Raw genomic sequence first — 19,555 nt, 5'->3', positions numbered from 1 at the left:
TACCTTCTTAGAGTTTGCAAAGGTGAGAGGTGACCTCACTGAACCATATAAAATTCTTAAGTGAGCTCAACAGAATAGATGCTGAGAGAACATTTCTTCTGACTGGGGAATCTATAACGAAGGATCACACTCTCAAAATACGGGGTCAGTCATTAGGGCTGAGATAACCGGCAACAATTGGATGTTAAGCCAATCTGTCCACAACCTTGGTGGCACATTTTATCCCAAGATGAACTTCAGATCTCAAATCATGCCATCACTATGATCGCCTGTTTCCATCTGCATAACATCACCTGACTTCACCCTGTCTCATCCCTTTTACTGCTGAAACTCTCATTCATGCCTTTTTTTACATCTAGGCTTGAATACTCAAGTGTTCCAGTGCATTCCTGGCTGCTCTCCCATATTCCAACCTTCATCAACTTGAAATCATCCAAATCTCTGTCTGTGTCTTAACTTGCCCCTTGGTGGGATTGTTGTTGGTGCAGGCTTGATGGGATGAATAGCCTCCTTCTGCACTGTAGGGATTCTATGATTATCTTGACTTGAACTTTTAAAAAATTTATGACCAAATATGCAAAAAAAGTCATGTTATGAAATGGGAAAATACTAAATGTTGGAGAAGTAGGGGGTCAAACTTCCCAGTTGGCTTTGGTGATGTTTAAGGATATTTATTATATGGTAATATTTAAATGAACATTCATTACGTGGAGAAGAGGTTCGTTTAAAGGCCTACTGCTCCCATTGTGAGCAATTTCATTATCTATTTATAGTTACTAGTTGAGAAATGTGTGAAATGGGTCACCCACGTCGTGTTCATGCTGATTGCAATTACCTGAAAATTAGATTTTTGCACCATTTATAATCGTTGATTAGCATAAAAATTGTAAGTGCGACCTCAGTGCACTGGATTAACATGGTAAAGGAAAGTTACAAGCAGAGGAACTGTCACTTATAATGAACACCAGAAATGTACAGTTCCATCTGATTTTTTTCTTTGCTTGGTTTTAAGTATTAGAAAACATATTCATGATGTTCAAAACCTTTATTTTGGCTCATATTATTGCTCTGACAGTTTGCTTTGCAAAATATCTGAACATGTGGATCTACTGAATTTAACATTGGCCCTTGCAGCAGCACACTCTTGTGTATTCATTTCAAACCAAAAGCCCGAGTTGAAACCTTGTGGCTGATATTAAATTTCCTTCCTGAGGGCTGTTAGATTGTGTGCTCTTGAGTTGATTCATATAAATAGATTGGGCAAAACAGCCACCTTTTAATGTTGCGTATCATGAACAATTGGACATAAATTCGTCGACACCATCTAATTTGCTTTTTCCATTAAAATTCACTGCTCAGACAAATTTATACCACATTGTGCACTTTCATGAGCTTGAAAAGGGCACCTGGTTGAAATGCTAAACAGAAGATGTTTTCTGCTGAGCTGAAACAGTAAGTAATTAATTAGCATAACTGGGCATTGAAAAACACTTCATGTGTTTGGTAACGGAAAACCCTTTGATCTTTGTCTGCCTGTGGAAAAAGAGATAAGGACAGAAAAGCTTTTGGAACATGTAGTCTGTGTGAGCAGTGAAGCATGGCAAAGGGAAAGTTGTGAGGGCCTTCTTTTAGCTAAAAGAGGTAATGTAATGCTAGGAGATAGGAGACATAAGTTAAAAAATGCCATTCACCAACATGGGTAACAATGGCAAATTTTTAATTTGGCGTTATTACACAAAGTGAAGCCTGCAGGTGGGATTTTCCAGTCCCGTCAGTAGCAGATATCATGGTGGATTGAACTGGAAAAATTCAGAATGTGGCCAAAAGTTGGTTTCCTGCTGATGTGAAAATGGTCCACAATTTTCCGCTCCTGCGTTTCATGGCAGGTTGGGCTGCCCGCTGTGCCATGTCAGGCATCGCGTTCACTTGCCTTTGCATCTTATGAATACTGATTGAAAAGCCAGCTTGCCAGAATCCTGTTTGTACTCCCATTCAAATGGTCACGCCCACAGCTAATTGGATCTCCGTGAATCACTAGATATAACAAGATATTGTGAGATGGTCACTCATGATTTGGAGGTTTGTGTGTGTAGTGCTCATGTACCTTTCACTGCGTTGTGTTCATGGCTGCTCTGAATCTGTGCCAAGGCTGTTCAGGCAAGACTAGCGAGGAGGCAAGGAGGGTGTTTGTAAGGCCCAAGTTGACTTGGGCTAGGTGGTTGAGACGACACAGAGACAAGGGAAGGGTGGGCAGAGTAGTGGGGGTGGGAAGGTTATGGTTAACAGAGTCTGGGAAGGAAGGGTGGATAGTGACACATGTCTTGGGGGGGCGGGGGGGGGGGGGCGGCGGTGGGGGGAGCGGAAATGAAGGCAGGGCATAACTCTGCAGCAATCCTGGGGCTGTGCACACTGTATCATTGTGACCAGAAAGCAGAGACAGCGCCAGGGCTGTGTGTGATATGCTACAAGACTGTGCCTGGCATGCATGTCCTTTTCCCAGTCCAAGGAGGGGGAGAGCCTGTCTGTGCTGTGATGCTTGTGCATGGCATGGTGCGCAGAGCGTGGCCAATCTCTCACGCATCTCAAACCTAGGGGTTGGTGGCTTGTTGAAGTTGCAGATGGCATGGTCGCAGTCAGGGTGACATCTGCAGCTTGTAAATGGGGACCTGGTCACTAAGGGGGAGCATTCAATGGTCTCAAGGAGGGAGTGTCTTTGTTCGTCACTTTGTGCAGGGACTCAAGATGGGGGGGGGATCAGGTTGACGTGAGGCATCGGAACAGCAACAGAAAACAGTTTGGGAAGGAGGGAATTGTTGGGCAGGGATTTCCACTATGAGCTGCAGGATTAGACAGGGAGGCAGGAGAGTGATCAGAGGGAGGGAAACTTGCACATAATGATTTTCGAGGATAATAAGAACATAAGAAATAGGAGCTGGAGTAGGCCATCTAGCCCTTCGAGCCTGCTATCTTCAATAAGATCTATCTTCAATAAGATCTTGGCTGATTTGAAGTGGATCAGTTCCACTTTCCAGCTTTCTCCCCATTACCCTTAATTCCCCTGTCTATCAGAAACCTATCTACCTAATGTCAGGGATTTGGATAGTCACGGGAGGGGCAGTGGGAAAGCACTGATAACAGAACTGTAGCAGCACCATTTCCCCAGCTCATGGGATGAAAAAAGTCATCAGGGAGAAAAAGTCACCAGGGGAGGGGCCTGAGGGCTTGGTGGGAGGAGTCACCTACAATCTTGGACCAATTTGTGGGGCACCTCAGTAACTTCCATTTCAGGACATGGAGAGCCAGGTTCCGCTGAGATATGTTAGGAAAACTAAAATTCCAATTGATGCATTTGCATACCTTAACTCATGGCGTGCATTCTTGCGAGAATTGATAGCCCACTTCCAGTGATCAGTAAGATTGTGCGATAGCTGCAAGGGAAGACCTGGGAAAGGGATGCCCAGAATAAGGGCACCAAAAGGGCTTCACAATGACACCTTAGCTTGGTGATGGAAGGTGTCATTGCAGGGTTATATTCAATCATGTATCAGTTCAATTTTCCCACAGAAATGGAGTGGGGGGGTGTTGGTGGGGAATGCACAATGGAGGCAGCAAGCATTGTTGCTTTTTTTCATGTGTTACAGGAAGGTGAATCTCCTCTCATTATCCATTCATAAACAGAAAGGTGCTTTGATTTTGGTTTTCCTCTTCATAAATTGTGTCCCCAACCCTTAGATTTGGAGTATCCCAATCCTCCTCAAGTAACTCAAACAGCAAATCCCAGGTAAGATAAGATGAAAGGAGTTGGTTTGTTTCACAAAATGTGGAGAGGAATTTTGCAATATCTGCCCCTTTTTACACTCCAGTACAAAGGAGGATAAGGGAAAGGAAGGAGGTCCAGTGCCTGACCGTAATAAAGTACAAATTAGGGTTTTATGTGTGGGTTTGGAATTAAAAGTCTAATGGAATATTTCTTCAGAGGGGAGATTGACTATTGCAGGGTGTTCCACCTTTCCAGAAAGATAAAACTGTCTCAGCTGTACCTTGCTCTCCATGTCCTGAAATGGAAACTACTGGGGTGCCCCACAAATTGGCCCAAAACTGCAGGTGACTCCTCCCACAGCCCCCAGGCCCGTCCCCTGGTGACATTTTTTTCCTTGGTTTATTTTTTCATCCCATGAGCTGGGAAAATAGTGCTGCTCCAGTTCTGTTACCAGACCAGCTTTCAAACTCACTGCCCCTCCCGTGACTGTCCAGAAACCAGACTTCCACCAGGAGAGAAGGCATGTAGAGTTGAATTGGTCTTGAAGGCTCAAGATCCAGGAGTTGTGTTTTTGATGAGGGCCAGAGTTCTTTCTGCTACCGTCTGCCTTCTGTTTATGCTGGCAGGACCTCTGTGAGGGCTGAAGATGCAACTTATGCAGAATGTGACAAGCGATGAAGATGTAAAAGTGTGTGTAAGAGAATCTGTGACAATGTCCCTTGTGCTGGAAGCTTGTGAGATCCCTGTGGACTATGCCCCTGCGAATGTCTGATGATCTTGAGAATGTGATCTGACAGAGAGGAGATAGTTGCCTGTTTATTTGTTCATGGGATGTGAGTGTCGCTGACTGGGCCAGCATTTACGGAAACTCTAAATTCTGCTTGTATTTCAGATCTTTTCTTCTCATTCACTCTCCTTCTCCAGTGCTATTTACATTTTTTAACTCTTCAAGCTTTTTCACGTCACTTATCTTTTCTCTTTAATACGGTTCTAAAATAAACTTTATTTTTCTTTAAAAAATCTTTCTGTTGAATCTACCCGCAGACTTTATAGATAAGAATAGCTTTCAAAACACAATTTTAACTTGGACTTATAAAAAAGTTAGAAAGGGTTTTTATTGAACCAAGAGTCTCATGCGCTGCAGGTGTCAAAATCAATGTTTGGCATTTGTTTATTAATTAAAACAGGGGCCACCAACATATAAATAACTTGTGTTTTGACTGAAGGCATTTAATAAACAATAGATTTATGCTACATATGTGATGAGTTAAACACACATGTAACATGGCTAAATATGAATGACAGAGCAAGTACTTTCACATCATTGTGTAACTCCCTGCCCTTGTATCCAAACTCCAAAACCATTGCCGATATTTGCATTTAGCAAAAATGACCAGACCCTTGACATAGCAACGTATACCTTCCATTTCCGAGCAGTATTTCCCATGAAGGTCTCAGATCCAGTATTCATGTTGACCGGTGCCCATTAGTCCAACATTCGAGTAGATCACAGCATCACATGAGTTAATGGGGAAGAACTGCTAAGTGATGACCCCTACTGGATTTTTACATGTTTGGACATTGCGTGAGCACAGAATCCCACTTGGCTGCAGTGTCCCTCTGGCCCTGTAAGACTGACATATAAATAGTGGCCATGTGAGAGTTACTGGCTCATAGAACTAGATCTCAGTCATTGCCTTCACTAGAGAAGGAAATTGGAAGAAAAATCAATATGACAGTCTGTTCCTGCATTTAAGACTGACATTAGCTGCAAAAAGATCTCAAACACAGAGAGAACACAATACATTTTGAGGATATGTATGCGTTTCCATAGTAATATGTGACACAGCTTCCAAAACTGCCCTTCTCCTGCTACAACTACTACTTCATCACAAATACCATAAAAATCCTCAGTGAGAACTCCAATTCTAGAAAAGTCAAGAGGCTTATCTGTTATTTGTTGTAAAATGTTATTTAAATATGTAATAATTAAGTTTTAATGAGGCTCCTGCAGCTCCAATGCATAACAGGAATCTTTCTCAATTGTTATATCACAGATGCAAGACAGTTAAGTTCATAGGTTCATTGCCCTGGGGCATTTTGAAGGATTTTTTTGAACAACATGAAGGAATAACAGTTTAGATGTGATCATGATTATGTTAACAGAACTGTTTTCTTCTGATTAAAAGGAAATTACAGGTTGTAAAATTGTATTTCCACTTGGCCGTCAGGGACCTGACGTGTGTTGCCACTGAAAATGTGGTCCACCCAACAGTTTAAATAGTCTCCATGGCAATTGTAAAGCCCAGCAAGTGAAGAAAATTCCCTAAATTTCTAACAAGTGTTGCAGTGCATTTGCACTGTGTTGGATGATAAATGCCCAGTTCGGATATCATAAGAAATATCAAAGCAGAGACCAAACCTATGAATATATTTATAGAAGAGAAAGATTAAAACTTACTGATAAAATATATTATAGGATACTTTTCCCCTGAAATCATGCTTTTGGAGATCACGATAGTAAACGGGGGCTATCAAGCAACCTAGTAAGTAACAAAGTTATTCGTAAGACCAGAACAGATAATGTGAACTTGTGTATATTGTGCTTTATATCTAGTGGTGGACGTTTTCTCAGAATCCAGTTCATTTCACACTAAGATTGGTTGGTTCACATTTTGGAATGCAGCAAGGTTAACCACCTTCCTCATACCAGTAGAATCCTTCTCATTTTCACCCAAAATGATTGGAATGATCCACGTGACGTTTGGCTTTGATATTTACAAGAAAGCGGGGAGGGGGTGCATGATGCTAGAAATGGCTGCAGAATCTTGTGAGGCCGGGCACATGACAGAACCTCTTTACGGGCAGCACAGTTGCACAGGGATTAGCACTGCTGCCTCACAGCACCTTGGGCCTGGGGTCGATTCTCGGCTTGGGTACTGTCTGCGTGGAGTTTGCACTTTCTCCCTGTGTCTGCATGGGTTTCCTCTGGGTTCATTGGCTATGCTAAATTGCCCCTTAGTGTCAGGGAGTTAGCAGGGTAAGTGAGTGGGGTTATGATGATAGGGATTGTGATCTTTGCAGACATGATGAGCCAAATAGCTTCTTTCTGCAGAGATTCTATGGTTCAAACATTTTATAGATCAATGTCCTGTCCTGCAACTGGTCAAGTGGACACCACTGGCAAGTGGGAGTGCCAATGGCAAGAGGCTACATGGGTGAGCAAGCGGTTTTGGGGGTGCACATTGAGAGGCCAGGGGCTTCCTTGAATAGTCTTGGGGAGCACTCCTGAGTAGCAGGAGGCTACATGGGTGAGGAAGAGGTTTTGGGGTGCAGGTTGAGAACATAGAAAACCATAGCACACATAGGCCCTTCGGCCCACAAGTTGCGCTGATCATATCCTTACCTACTAGGCCTACCTATAATCCTCAATCCCATTAAATCCCATGTACTCATGCAGAAGTCTCTTAAAAGACCCCAATGAGTTCATCTCCACCACCACCGAAGGCAGCCAATTCCACTCACCCACCACCCTCTGAGTGAAAAACTTACCCTTGACATCTCCTCTGTACCTACTCCCCAGCGCCTTAAACCTGCATCCTCTCGTAGCGACCATTTCAGCCCTGGGAAAAAGCGTCTGAGAATCCACCTGATCAAAACCTCTCAACATCTTATAAACCTCTATCAGGTCACCTCTCATCCTTCGTCTCTCCAGGGAGAAAAGACGTACCTCCCTCAACCTATCCTCATTAGGCATGCCACCCAATCCAGGCAACATCCCTGTAAATCTGCACCCTTTCAATAGCTTCCACATCTTTCTTGTAATGAGGCGACCAGAACTGCACACAGTACTCCAAGTGGGGTCTGACAAGGCTGTTATAAAGTTGCAGCATTATCTCCCGACTCCTAAACTCAATCCCTCGATTGATGAAGGCTAGTACACCATACGCCTTCTTGACCACATCCTCCACCTGCATGGCCGATTTAAGAGTCCTTTGGACCCGGACCCCAAGGTCCTTCTGATCCTCTACAGTGCTAAGAGTCTTACCCTTGATGTTATACTCATTCATCCTATTTGACCTGCCAAAATGGGCCACTACACATTTATCCTGTTGAAGTCCATCTGCCACTTCTCCGCCCAGTCTTGCATCCTATCTATGTCATGCTGCAACTTCCTTGTTGGCTCCTTTGAATGGTCTTGGGGAACACTCCTCAAGGGCTTAGCAGAGCAGGAGTGTTCCCCAAGACCATTCAAGAAAGCCCTCAGCCTTTCAGCCTGCACCCCAAAACCCTGTCCTCAGCCATGTCGCCTCCTGACACTCTGGACAGGCAGTTACAGTGAGGAACTGGCAGTCTGTTCTCTTTCGTTGCCAGGTTTCCCAAGCTCTGGGGAGCATGCACAATCAGCAGTAAATTTCAAATTGGGATCCCAATTTAAATTGCTTAATTGTGTCCAATCTGCACTGCCACCACTGCCCCTTCATCCTGTCCCCACTGCTAATATCTGCTATATATATGTTGAGGTTATATAGAGTATTTCACCATTTAACTACCCTTACTGACCCACTGTCACTCATTACGGGCGGAGAAAGGGTTCTGTGTGGTTAATATTGAGGCCTTAGAATCAAGGAGTGAAGTAAGTTTTGAATCTAAAAGAGTGAGGATGAGGCAGCAGGATGTAGGTAGTTGTACTCAGGCTTCAGCAGAGGTAAGGTAGAAAATTCACAGTGATAATAGTATTGATCAAAATAGAGAATAGGTTACAAAAAAAACAGGGGCAAAGCTGGGAAAATTTTCATCCATCAGACAACAAGTGTGTATCCTTTTCAGGAGTACAAATGAGATAAATTTCAGAAAAAGGTTCTCGGATATGGAAGTAGTGTTAAAGTCTTGGATTTCTGTGCTACCATGTGGGGCGGCATGGTAGCACAGTACTTAGCAATGCTGCTTCACAGCGCCAGGGACCTGAGTTCGATTCCTGGCTTGGCTCACTATCTGTCTGGAGTCTGCACATTCTCCCCATGTCTGCTTGGGTTTCCTCCAAGTGCTCCGGTTTCCTCCAACATTCTGAAAACTGTGCTGGTTAGGTGCATTGACTGGAACAGGTGGTTGGAGTATGGTGACTAGGGGAAATTTCACAGTAACTTCATTGCAGTGTTAATGTAAGTCTTACTTGTGACTAATAAATAAACTTTAATTTGTAACGTATAAAAATGAACAGTATAATTTTCTGTAAGTCTAATGATGCAGGCTACAGATTTGTTCAGGAACACAAAGGGTATTTATTAACAAGGGAAAACTGTACAGAAGCCTACAGGCCTTCACCACCCCCGCCCCCCCCAACATCCATCCACCCCCACCCCCCCACGCCTCCTGCTCAGTTGCCCTAGAAGCAACCCATTTGTTGCTCCAGTCCCTGTGGGTCTCCTAAAAGTCTTCTGCTTAAGAGAGAGCTCCCACTCTCATCCTAAGCGGTCCCTCAGCTGAATGACCCTCTGCTGCTATGCTTAAACAGGAATATTGTCCCATTGGAATGTCCTACTATGTTGAGATAGCATTTAATCTCTTTATTTTTATCATTTATCAAATGGTGATAAATATATTTCATTTATAAGGGTGAAATTATTGTGATTATGCCCCCAGTTGAACCCATTTACACTATAATGGTGCTGGATAGCAACCACATACAGTGCATGAGCAGAATGTTCTCCCCAAATAATTTGGAGTTGAAAATTTGCTTGCAAATGGAAAATGTGAGAATTATTAGAGACCAACCAGAAAATGCAAGCGCAGAGATTGAAAATATTCAAGTTTGATGTGGTGAGAATCAACTGTAAATGGCCAGAAAATAGCATGAAATGTATATAGATTGTGTGGCTCAGAAACAGGTCATTCACCCCTGTGAGTGTGTGTTAATGTCTGTGTTGTACACCAGTTTCCTCTCGACCTGCTTCAACCAACTCTATCAGCATAACCTGTCATTTGCTCCCTCCTGATATATAAAGCTTCCCTTTAAATGCATTCCATGCAGTGCATTGCACCTGATTCATGAATAATATATTGTGGTCAGAGCAGTGTATTCCTGAAGTGTATTACTATATTTATGATTAATCCACAAAACAGCATTGCAGCAATGAGTACTTGTAGCTATAATACAATAACCAAGATGTCTGGCATTACTGCTCTCAGGGGTTTGAAATGTGTCCCAATCTGTTTGAACAAAGCAGCAGGGTAATTGTGGCTTATCGCTACTTCAGCTCTTTGATATTTATGATGCTTGTCACTCAGTCAGACCCAGTATTTAGTCTTGTTCATTTTTGCTTCCTGCCTGGGCAGGGGGGGTTTTTGAGTGCTGGGCATTCTAATCTCCCTTGCCTCATGGGTCTTTTCTAATGGCTCACAGCTGGTCTGTGCTTTTCTTTTCATCTATCTGATAATTTTAGATAAGGGTTTTAAGGGAAAGCAAGAGCACACCTTTAGTTGGTTTATTACCTTTGATTGTAAAGGATCATTGCTTGATTTTGATTAACAATAAATCAGTTTGGGCTGGTTATTGAGCAAAAACACCTTTGTAGTTTTCTAACATTCAAAATGATATCAATAGATATCATTAGGGTTATTCAAGTTGAACAAAAATGATTTTCAGCTGACCCACAGTGCAGACTGGCAGCTCAGTGGGTGGATCATGTTCATATGTCACATAGCTTTAAATTAAGGGGTGATAATTATAGGACAGATGTCAGAGGTAGGTTCTTTACTCAGAGGGTAGTAAGGGCGTGGAATGCCCTGTCTGCAGCAGTTGTGGACTCACCAACTTTAAGGGCGTTCAAATGGTCAGTGGACCATATGGATAACATTGGAATAGTTTAGGTTAGAGGGTCATTAGATTGGTTCCACTGGTCGGCGCAACACCAAGGGCCGAAGGGCCTGTACTGCGCTGTAATGTTCTATGTTCTGATTGGCGTTCCTTTCCCTAATTTGAAGAGTCCATTGATGCCATGGGAAACAATTGTTCTGGAAGCTTGGTCTGTAACAAACTGAACAAATTCTGGAATAACAGCAACATTTCAAAGAGCTGTAACGCGACATTAAAGGACAGGGTGTGGTGGTGACGGAAGCATGGATTAATTGCTCACAGTGGCATGTTGGAAATGCCAACAGCAGTACCATTTTTGCAGTGTGAAATTGGGATTTGTTGTTTGGGTGCTATGGATGCTGTTGGGGTCCAAAATAGCATCTGCATTTAGGGCAGTTCAGAATGATGCTAGATTTAAGAGGGTGTTAGCATGCATGTAGTGAACAGCTATTGAAGTATGCAGGGCAAGTGGACCATGATGTCAGTCAACTTGCAGCATTGATTTGAAGCCATCTTGGAGCTCATTTAACCTCCCACAATTGTACCCAGAGCTATTTAAAGAGATCATCCACTGCTTATACCTTCATTTCTCATTTTCTACGGGTTGTTGCTTCACTTCTGTAAGCGTTGGATATGTTTTATCATAGTTTCAAGTTGCAAAGTCTACAGAAAGTGGTGTGGCATGTGCTGTGAAGGGTTTTGTGCTAACTTCATTGCTGCTTTGCAATTCTATTGCCTCCACACCCAGGTGCAATAGTAGGTATGCCCCTTGGGGGAAAGGAAACTTGGGGAAGGAGCAGAAACATACAGAGCAGGACAAGCTCCAAGAAGAGGGAGGAGGAATGGCTCTCACCAGGAGGTCATAACTGGCCAAGTTGTTCAGGGAGATATTCTCTTTGCTGAATCTGGCAAGGAATATTGTGTGAGAATCTTTGCTTCAGCAAGATGTCTTCAGTGAAAGTTGCCATACGCTGCAACCACTACAGCTCCTACAAGATAGGGACTGCACGCCAGTGGCAGAAGGTGAATGCTATGATGGACATGTTGGGGGTGGGGTGGTGGAAATCATCAGAAGATCTCCCCATGGACCTTGTGAGATATGAGCCCCTCTATTAGACAGGGGGAAGCTCGCCCTATAGGGAAGGAGCAGCAGGGAGATTAAAACCAGCTGGTTCCATAAGAACATAAGAAATAGGAGCAGAAGTAGGCCGTCTAGCCCTTTGAGCCTGCCCAGCCATCCAATAAGATCATGGCTGATGTGAAGTGGATCAGTTCCACTTTCCCACTTTCTCCCCATAACCCTTAATTCCCCTGTCTATCAGAAACCTATCTACCCGTGACTTAAATATATTATCGAGGTAGCCTCCACCACTTCAACGGGCAGAGAATTCCAGAGATTCACCACCCTTTGAGTGAAGAAGTTCCTCCTCAACTCTGATCTATACTGCCCCCCCCCCTTACCTTGAGGCTGTGTCTTCTAGTCCTGCTATCCTCTCTAAGTGGGAAGAATCTCTCCACCTCTACCCTATCCATCCCCTTCATTATCTTATACGTCTCTATAAGATAATGAAGTCCACTCGGGACTAACCTGCATCCTGTAGCTTCTGGATGGCACTTTGATCACGTTGTACACTAAGGGTGATTGGTGAAGGAAAATACCATCACCTTCATTAGTTTCAGCCACTCACTAGCCATAGTCTCAGCAAAGGCTCTCCCAGTAATGGTCAGCACTACTTTGCCGATACAGGTCAGGAAATGCAGAAGCACTTGTTTCTCACAGTTAGTTCCTCCGTCTTCAGTTACGTGTTCCCTTCTCCTGCAAGAGAGGGAACTGTGCCACTGCATGGCTTGCAACCTGTTTGTTTGGTGAGGCTGTCATGGTTGAATAGCTGGCCGTGCATTCAAACTAATGGGAAGACAGAATAAGAGCTAGTTACAGCTATTTCACAGCACTGGCATGGAGCTCACAGTTCGCCATGTGGACCTGACCTTAAAATGGCTCCAGCCTCACTAGTAGCAATGGATGGCTACTTCATATTAAAATCAGCTGACTTAATATATGTTTTTCAGTAGATCAATCATGATTCAATCCTATTAGTTGCAAAGCATTTTGATATAATAACATCTGTAGTTCCTCCCATAATCTTCCGCATGTTGTAGAAAAGGTCTTGAAATCGGTCTGTGTTTAGCACTATATTAATTTTTAAATTAGATACTTAATTTCACCAATTAATAGGTTACCTTTATCCTTCAATGTGTGAATCACAGACTGAAATAAGCAGTAAGTGAGCGATACATAAGAAGACTGACTGCAGTCTTTTACTTCTTGCTGTCATGGGATTATTTATTTACACTTCGGATAGTGTGCTGATGAATATTTTACATAAATTACATTTCTGACATATTTACTTACAAGATTTATTGGTAGAATCTATGGACTTCTAGTGCCTAATTTAAAAATGACATTTTTAGGTTTGCAAATATAAATTATTGGTGTTTAAAGGAGGCCATTCGACCCATCGAGCCTGCACCGACAACAATCCCATCCTATCCCTATAACCCCGCATATTAACCCTGCTAATTCCCCTCCGAAATTAGGGTCAATTTTGCATGGCCAATCAACGTAACCTGCACATCTTTAGAGTGTTGGAGAAAACCCACGCAGACACAGAAGAATGTGCAAACTCCACACAGACAGCTGGGAATCGAACCCGGGTCCCTGCCAATGTGAAGCAGCAGTGCTAACCACTGTGCTATCGTGCCACCCTTTCACAATGTAATTTTTATATTAATATTATGACAAACTATATATAGAAACAAAATGAAGTTGTTAATAAATAATGATCTGAAAAATGCTAGGCTTTCCGAAGGTTTCAGATTGGACCAAAAGAGAGAAATTTGCAATGTTTTGGTCATAGCCAAATAATGAAAGGTGGCAGAAAATGATAGCATAGAAATTGTTCTGTCTTAATTATAATTACATTGAAAGTTAAATATTTGGTTATGATTGACCCTAGTTTTGGGGGAACTTGCAGGGTTAATATATGGGGTTATGGGGATAGATCTTTTAAACTAAGTTTCAGCTTTTAGATATCATTCAAAGATGCTTCAATCAATAACTTGTTTGAATATGTAGTTTAAAAAGCCAGGGTATGCTTGAATGTATAACTGGTAAATAATAATGTTTGACCCTTTATACAAAAAGATCATATATAACTATGATTAAGTTTACATAGTGGTTTCATCTTTGCACCCAAGTGAACTGTATAGTGTAGTGCAACCATCATCTTTTCCATAAATGTATATGTTAATCAAGTTCTATCAAACAATTGGAGATGGCTTTTTAACTAGTGCAGCTGGTACAAAACTAAATTGAAAAGGAAAGTTTAAATCTTTCTAATATTAACTGAGGGCTAAAGGACATTGGTTTAAATAGAAATTACCTGGTATTTAGATGCTAGTAATCATGCATTTTGTTCCTTCGTAACAACAAACGTAAAACAAATGTTTTCTAATTAAAGGTAGAAGTGATTATGATGGGGTCTATTACCTTGAGGGCAATGTTTTCAAATAACCTACTTATGATAGAACCACCTAACTGCAATATTACAACACGTTCACTGCATTTTAATTGATGAGTTTTTTTTTCCCAGCCATCTGCACATCTGTTGGGACACAAACTTTTGAGAAAGAAAAACTGAAAATGTCATTGCTTTGCCTCAAAAGTTTCTAACGCAGAATCACAGAGGCTTGATCATGGCTTTCTGGCACTATGATCCATCAAACTCTGCCCAGTTTACAGAGTGAGGAAAAAATAAAGATGTGGAACTTAAAGCCTTCATCTGTTAAGATAAATTAACAACAAATGGAGAGCAGACCAGAGGGAAACCATCCAAGGAAGCTGAGCTTTTGAGTACCATTTCCATCGTGTCAAAAGAAGGTTATTGAATCCCACACCTTACCTGATCATATGTTACCCATAAAAACAATCAAAAGCTTAATATCTTCTCATTGTAAAATGTAATCAATATCCTAATTTGTTAACATTCTATCTAGATTTATATTTGTAATGAGACTGGAAATTTGCCAAAGAATAATTAAAAGATTCAAAGAATTATAGATTTTGTTTACTGCAGAAGCAGATGGCTAGTGCAGTGTCAGGAGGCAAAGAATTAGCAACCATCAGTAATTCACCATCGTCTAGACATCCAATCAGGAGGACCAGTGAACTAAATATGATCAATGGATATATTAATTGCTTTGAAAGGATTATTATTTTTGATAAAATAATATTACAATGTAAACATATCGTTTTGCTTTGTTTCATTTTCTCTAGGGTATAGTTATTTGGTTTCCGTTAGAAACTGTGCACTTTACTCTCTGATTCCTTCATCTCAGGATGAATCCCACAGTGTATAACTTTGGGGGTTCAGTTCGACCTGAGCTAAACTTTAAATCCCACAGCTGAGGCATCTCAATGAAAGCTTATTTTACCCATCCTATACATGCTGCAATTATTTTACTACTTCACCATTTTATTGTGTACTGAACCCTACTCACCTATTCTCCTTGTCTTACAAACCTTCACAAGTTCCCTTTTGCAAAAACAGCAATTTCAAAATCCTGGAACTCTTTTTCTATATTAATCTTTTGCAGATCCTTCCAGCTCTATTGGCAACCTCTGATTTTCTGATACTCTACATCTTCAATCACAGAACCAGCCACCATTACAGTCTCTGCATTTTGAACCCTATTTCCTCAACTTTCTACCTCTAACATATAAACCTATAAGTAAAAACCACCCTGAAACCTCCTGTCCTGCCCACCACAGGAATCATAGGAGGGGGGATGGACCATGCAAATGTCCATTGACCTCTGATGGGATTTTCTGGTTTTGGGGTGAGCGCGGCCGTAAAGTTCCACCCCATAACTTCAGTTGCCTTCCATAATTCTGAACTTCTGCTTGGTATCTGTTTTCTAGACCATGATATTTTACTATTGTTATCCTTGTAGTCACTGCCTTCACCATGGGTGATAGTTACTGTACTAGTAGCAAAGTCCATCACGGTTACAGAGAATAACAACAATAACCCCTTTACACTGTGCTTTTAATAAGAAGTCCCAAGGCTCTTCACTGGAGTCTTGTAAAAGGGGTGGCATGGTGGCACAGGGGTTAGCACTGATGCCTCACAGCACCAGAACCCAGGTTCGATTCCCAGCTTGAGTCACTGTCTGTGTGGAGTTTGCACATTCTCCCTGTGTCTGCGTGGGTTTCCTCCATGTGCTCCTGTTTCCTCTCTCAGTCCAAAGATATGCAGGTTAGGTGGATTGGCCATGCTAAATTGCCCCTTAGTGTCAGAGAGACCAGCTAGGTTAAATGCAGGGGGTTATGCGGATAGGATCTGGGTGGGATTGTAGTCAATACAGATTCAATGGACCGAATGGCCTCTTTCTGCACTGTAGGATTCTATGATTTTATAAAACAAAATTAAATCCAGGCCATACTGAATGACATTGGAGCAAGTGGTCAAAGAGGTATTACAGAAGCAGAGAGTCTGAGATGTTTAAGGATGGAATGGGAAGCTGAGACATGGCCAACAACATTTGGACCATTTAAAATTGGGAAGGCTCAAAGCTCTGGAATTAGAGGAGCACAGATATTGAGGAGAGCTTTGGGCCTGGAGTGGATTACAGCTATTGGAGAGAACAAGGCCAAGGTGGGATATGTTCTTATGTTCTTAAAATCATTGTTTCTTGACTGGAAGCTGGGGTGGATCAGCGACGTCAGGGGAGATGTATGAATGGGACTTGGTGCTTGTAAGGCCACCAGCAGCAGAGTTTTGGATGACCCAAGATTGTGAGGCATAGAATGTGGAAGGCCAGGCAGGAATGAGTTAGAAATAGTCCAGTCATGTAAAGAAGCTAGCAATTGTTTATCTACTAATGACAAACATCAGATTTTAACTAAAAAGAAGTTTAGATGGAATGGTCCCCAAATGAACATTTACAGTTGCATTTGATTTGAAAATATTTTCAGCTAATGCCATTATCACTAATATACTTCACTTTGAAAGTTCAGAAACCCAAAAAAGTTAGACTGGAAATTCCACTATTCTTTGTAATTTTCTTGGTTAATTGATATAATCTATTTGATTCTCTTGGGTGAAGATGTGACATGTGCTGCAAAATAGCCTCCTTAGCTATAAAGCTGTCATGTTGGAAATTTCCATTGCTGCTGTGGACCATTCCTGTTCTGGGATAAGCAGACACTTGCTTTGAAAGGAGTTAAATTTCATATAAAGCAACCTATTATATGTGCAGAATGTTAATATGGATCTTTGAAAATTACAATGGGTTTGGTGCATTAGCCATAAATCAAAGGGACAAAATAACAATAGTATACTAAAATAACAAAGAACAAACAACAAAGAAAATTACAGCACAGGAACAGACCCTTTGGCCCTCCGAGCCGACACAGAACATGCTGCCCAACTGAACTAAAACCCCTACCCTTCCAGGGATCATATCCCCCATTCCCATCCTATTCATGTATTTGTCCAGACGCCCCTTAAAACTAACTATCGTATCTGCTTCCACTACCTCCCCCGGTAGCAAGTTCTAGGCATCCACCACCCTCTATGTGAAATAAACTTGCCTCAACATCTTCTTTAAACCTTGCCCCCTCGCACCCTAAACCTATGCCCCCTAGTAATTGACTCTTCCATCCGGGGAAAAGCTTTTGACTATCCACTCTGTCCATGCCCCTCATAATCTTGTAGATTTCTATCAGATCACCCCTCAACCTCCGTTGTTCCAGTAAGAACAAACCGAGTTTCTCTAACCTCTCCTCATAGCTAATGCCCTCCATACCAGACAACAGACTGGTAAATCTTTTCTGTACCTCTCCAAAGCCTCCACATGCTCCTGATAGTGTGGCAACCAGAATTGAACGCTATGTTCCAAGTATGGCCTAACTAAGGTTTTATAAAGCTGCAACATGACTTGCCAATTTTTAAACTCAGTGCCCCGGTCGATAACATTTAGAATTTGTCCAAACCAAGGATGAAAAGCAGCAGTTTACTCATCAGAAAATGTCACAAAAGTCAAATTCACATACACAAATGCCCTGATTGTAATCCTGCCCCTGCAGGTTTCGGAGTTATCTGAGACAGGTGCCAAAGGCAGGGAGGGTCTTTTTGAATACATGTAAGTTGGCTTCTATGATGTAATTCCGACACCCACATAATTTTAACTACAAAACATACGAGTCTCACTCAGTGCTCAACCCACCAGTAAAGTGTGCTGTGACACAGTATAGAGACACGCACCTATAGCTAATAGGATAACTTGCCATTCTGCTGTTTGGATCGCCAGGAGAATTTTCAGCTTACAGATTACATTGTTTTTAATGCTTTCTTATACTCAGTTAGCTTTATTTATTTATCTTGCCAATTTCATGTCATTGAAGGAATAGAATCCCTACAGTGCAGAAGGAGACCATTCAGTCCATCAAGTCTGCACCAACCTTAATCCCCCCCCCCCCCCCCCCCACCCCCAGGGCCTATCGCCATAACCTACATATCTTTGGGCTGTAGGAGGAAACCGGAACAGCCGGAGGAAACCCATGCAGACACGGGGAGAATGTGCAAACTCCACACAGATAGTGACCCAAGCCGGGAATTGAACAACTGTCCCTGGTGCTGTCAGGCAGCAGTGCTAACCACTGTGTCACGCAGCCGCTCCTACTTATAGGAGGAAGCAGCAAGGTCTACCAAAAGATAGCAGATAAGGGAGGCCGTAGGAGACTGTACCCCACACATATGGTGCACAAACCAAGAGTCACTTTTTTGGATTGATCTAAAGAATAGGGCATCAGGAATCTAATCTCCTCCAGACTAACTGTTGCTGACCTCTGGAGCCCCCTACAATAAGACCTGCTGCCTGCTTGCTGGACCAGGGGGCTCATCCTTTTCCGCAGGCTATCAAAGCCCTTAAATTCCTTGCCATTAGCTCCTTCCAACCCTCTGCACACAGCTGTGTGAAGCAGGTCCCCACATCTGTGCAACAATGGTATATGCAAAGCCAGGTGTCCACAAGGATTATTATTCTGCACCCACCATAAATAAGCTGAAAGTGTGTTTGAGGTATCCCAATAGATCTGGAGTGCCCTATAACATATATCACAAAGTAGTATTGTGGTGGTGTGCTGAACCCGCAACATACTCACATTGTAGAGAGACTTGTGTTTGGAGGAGACTCAGCAGCACTGACTAATTGAGAGGAGATGGTGAAGTAACAAAAGGAGAGGAGCCACCTCAGTGCTTTGTGGCAAGAGGTATAAGGAATAGAGTAAGTTCACACTAATTTATTGTAACCTGCTGATTCCCTTGTCCTCACAGGTTATCCAGAGCCTGTCTGCATTAATAGCCCTTGTTGCATCTTTAACTAAACCTTTAGTCCTTTAATGAACCATTCAGCCAAGTTACCAATAAGCTACTCACAATACTGACTCTCAAAGCTGAAATTTAACCATGCTACCCACCAAAGTGCCAAATTTGATATATCGTGGTTCATTTACTATAATAACTAATATCACATCTATTGTCAGTTCCTTTCTTGAGCCGACAATCTTACTTCGGCTATTTAAAATCAAACACGTAAAACTTCCATCGAGGAAGGAATGGAAATTTCATTTAAAAGTTCAAGTTATCTTTACAATTAATAATAGTACAAATAAGACTATCTTTAGTCTTGTTGTTAGTGGTCCTATTTGGAAACTCCTCCAGAATAACATCTGTAGCTGAAATACCTTTGGAATGCATTACGGAATTCTACCTCCTTCCTTCACACAGACTTCTCTCCTCCAACAAACATGATTCCACTCACAACCAGTTACAACTGTACCAAGCATGAAAATACCCAACCAACAAATCAAATAC

The 19,555-nt window shown here is 42.2% G+C and overlaps 1 protein-coding gene across 10 annotated transcripts in view; it reads left to right on the top strand.

Moving 5' to 3' along the window:
- The window catches only part of cadpsa (Ca2+-dependent activator protein for secretion a), a 513,784-nt gene that overhangs the window by 105,183 nt on the left and 389,046 nt on the right, over window positions 1-19,555 (top strand). The gene's annotated exons all lie outside the window — the stretch shown is intronic.

Source organism: Carcharhinus amblyrhynchos, chromosome 3 (assembly GCF_965287045.1).
Source record: "Carcharhinus amblyrhynchos chromosome 3, sCarAmb.v2.hapA, whole genome shotgun sequence".
Taxonomy (NCBI): Eukaryota; Metazoa; Chordata; class Chondrichthyes; order Carcharhiniformes; family Carcharhinidae; genus Carcharhinus; species Carcharhinus amblyrhynchos.
This window is presented reverse-complemented; position numbering and strand designations above follow the sequence as displayed.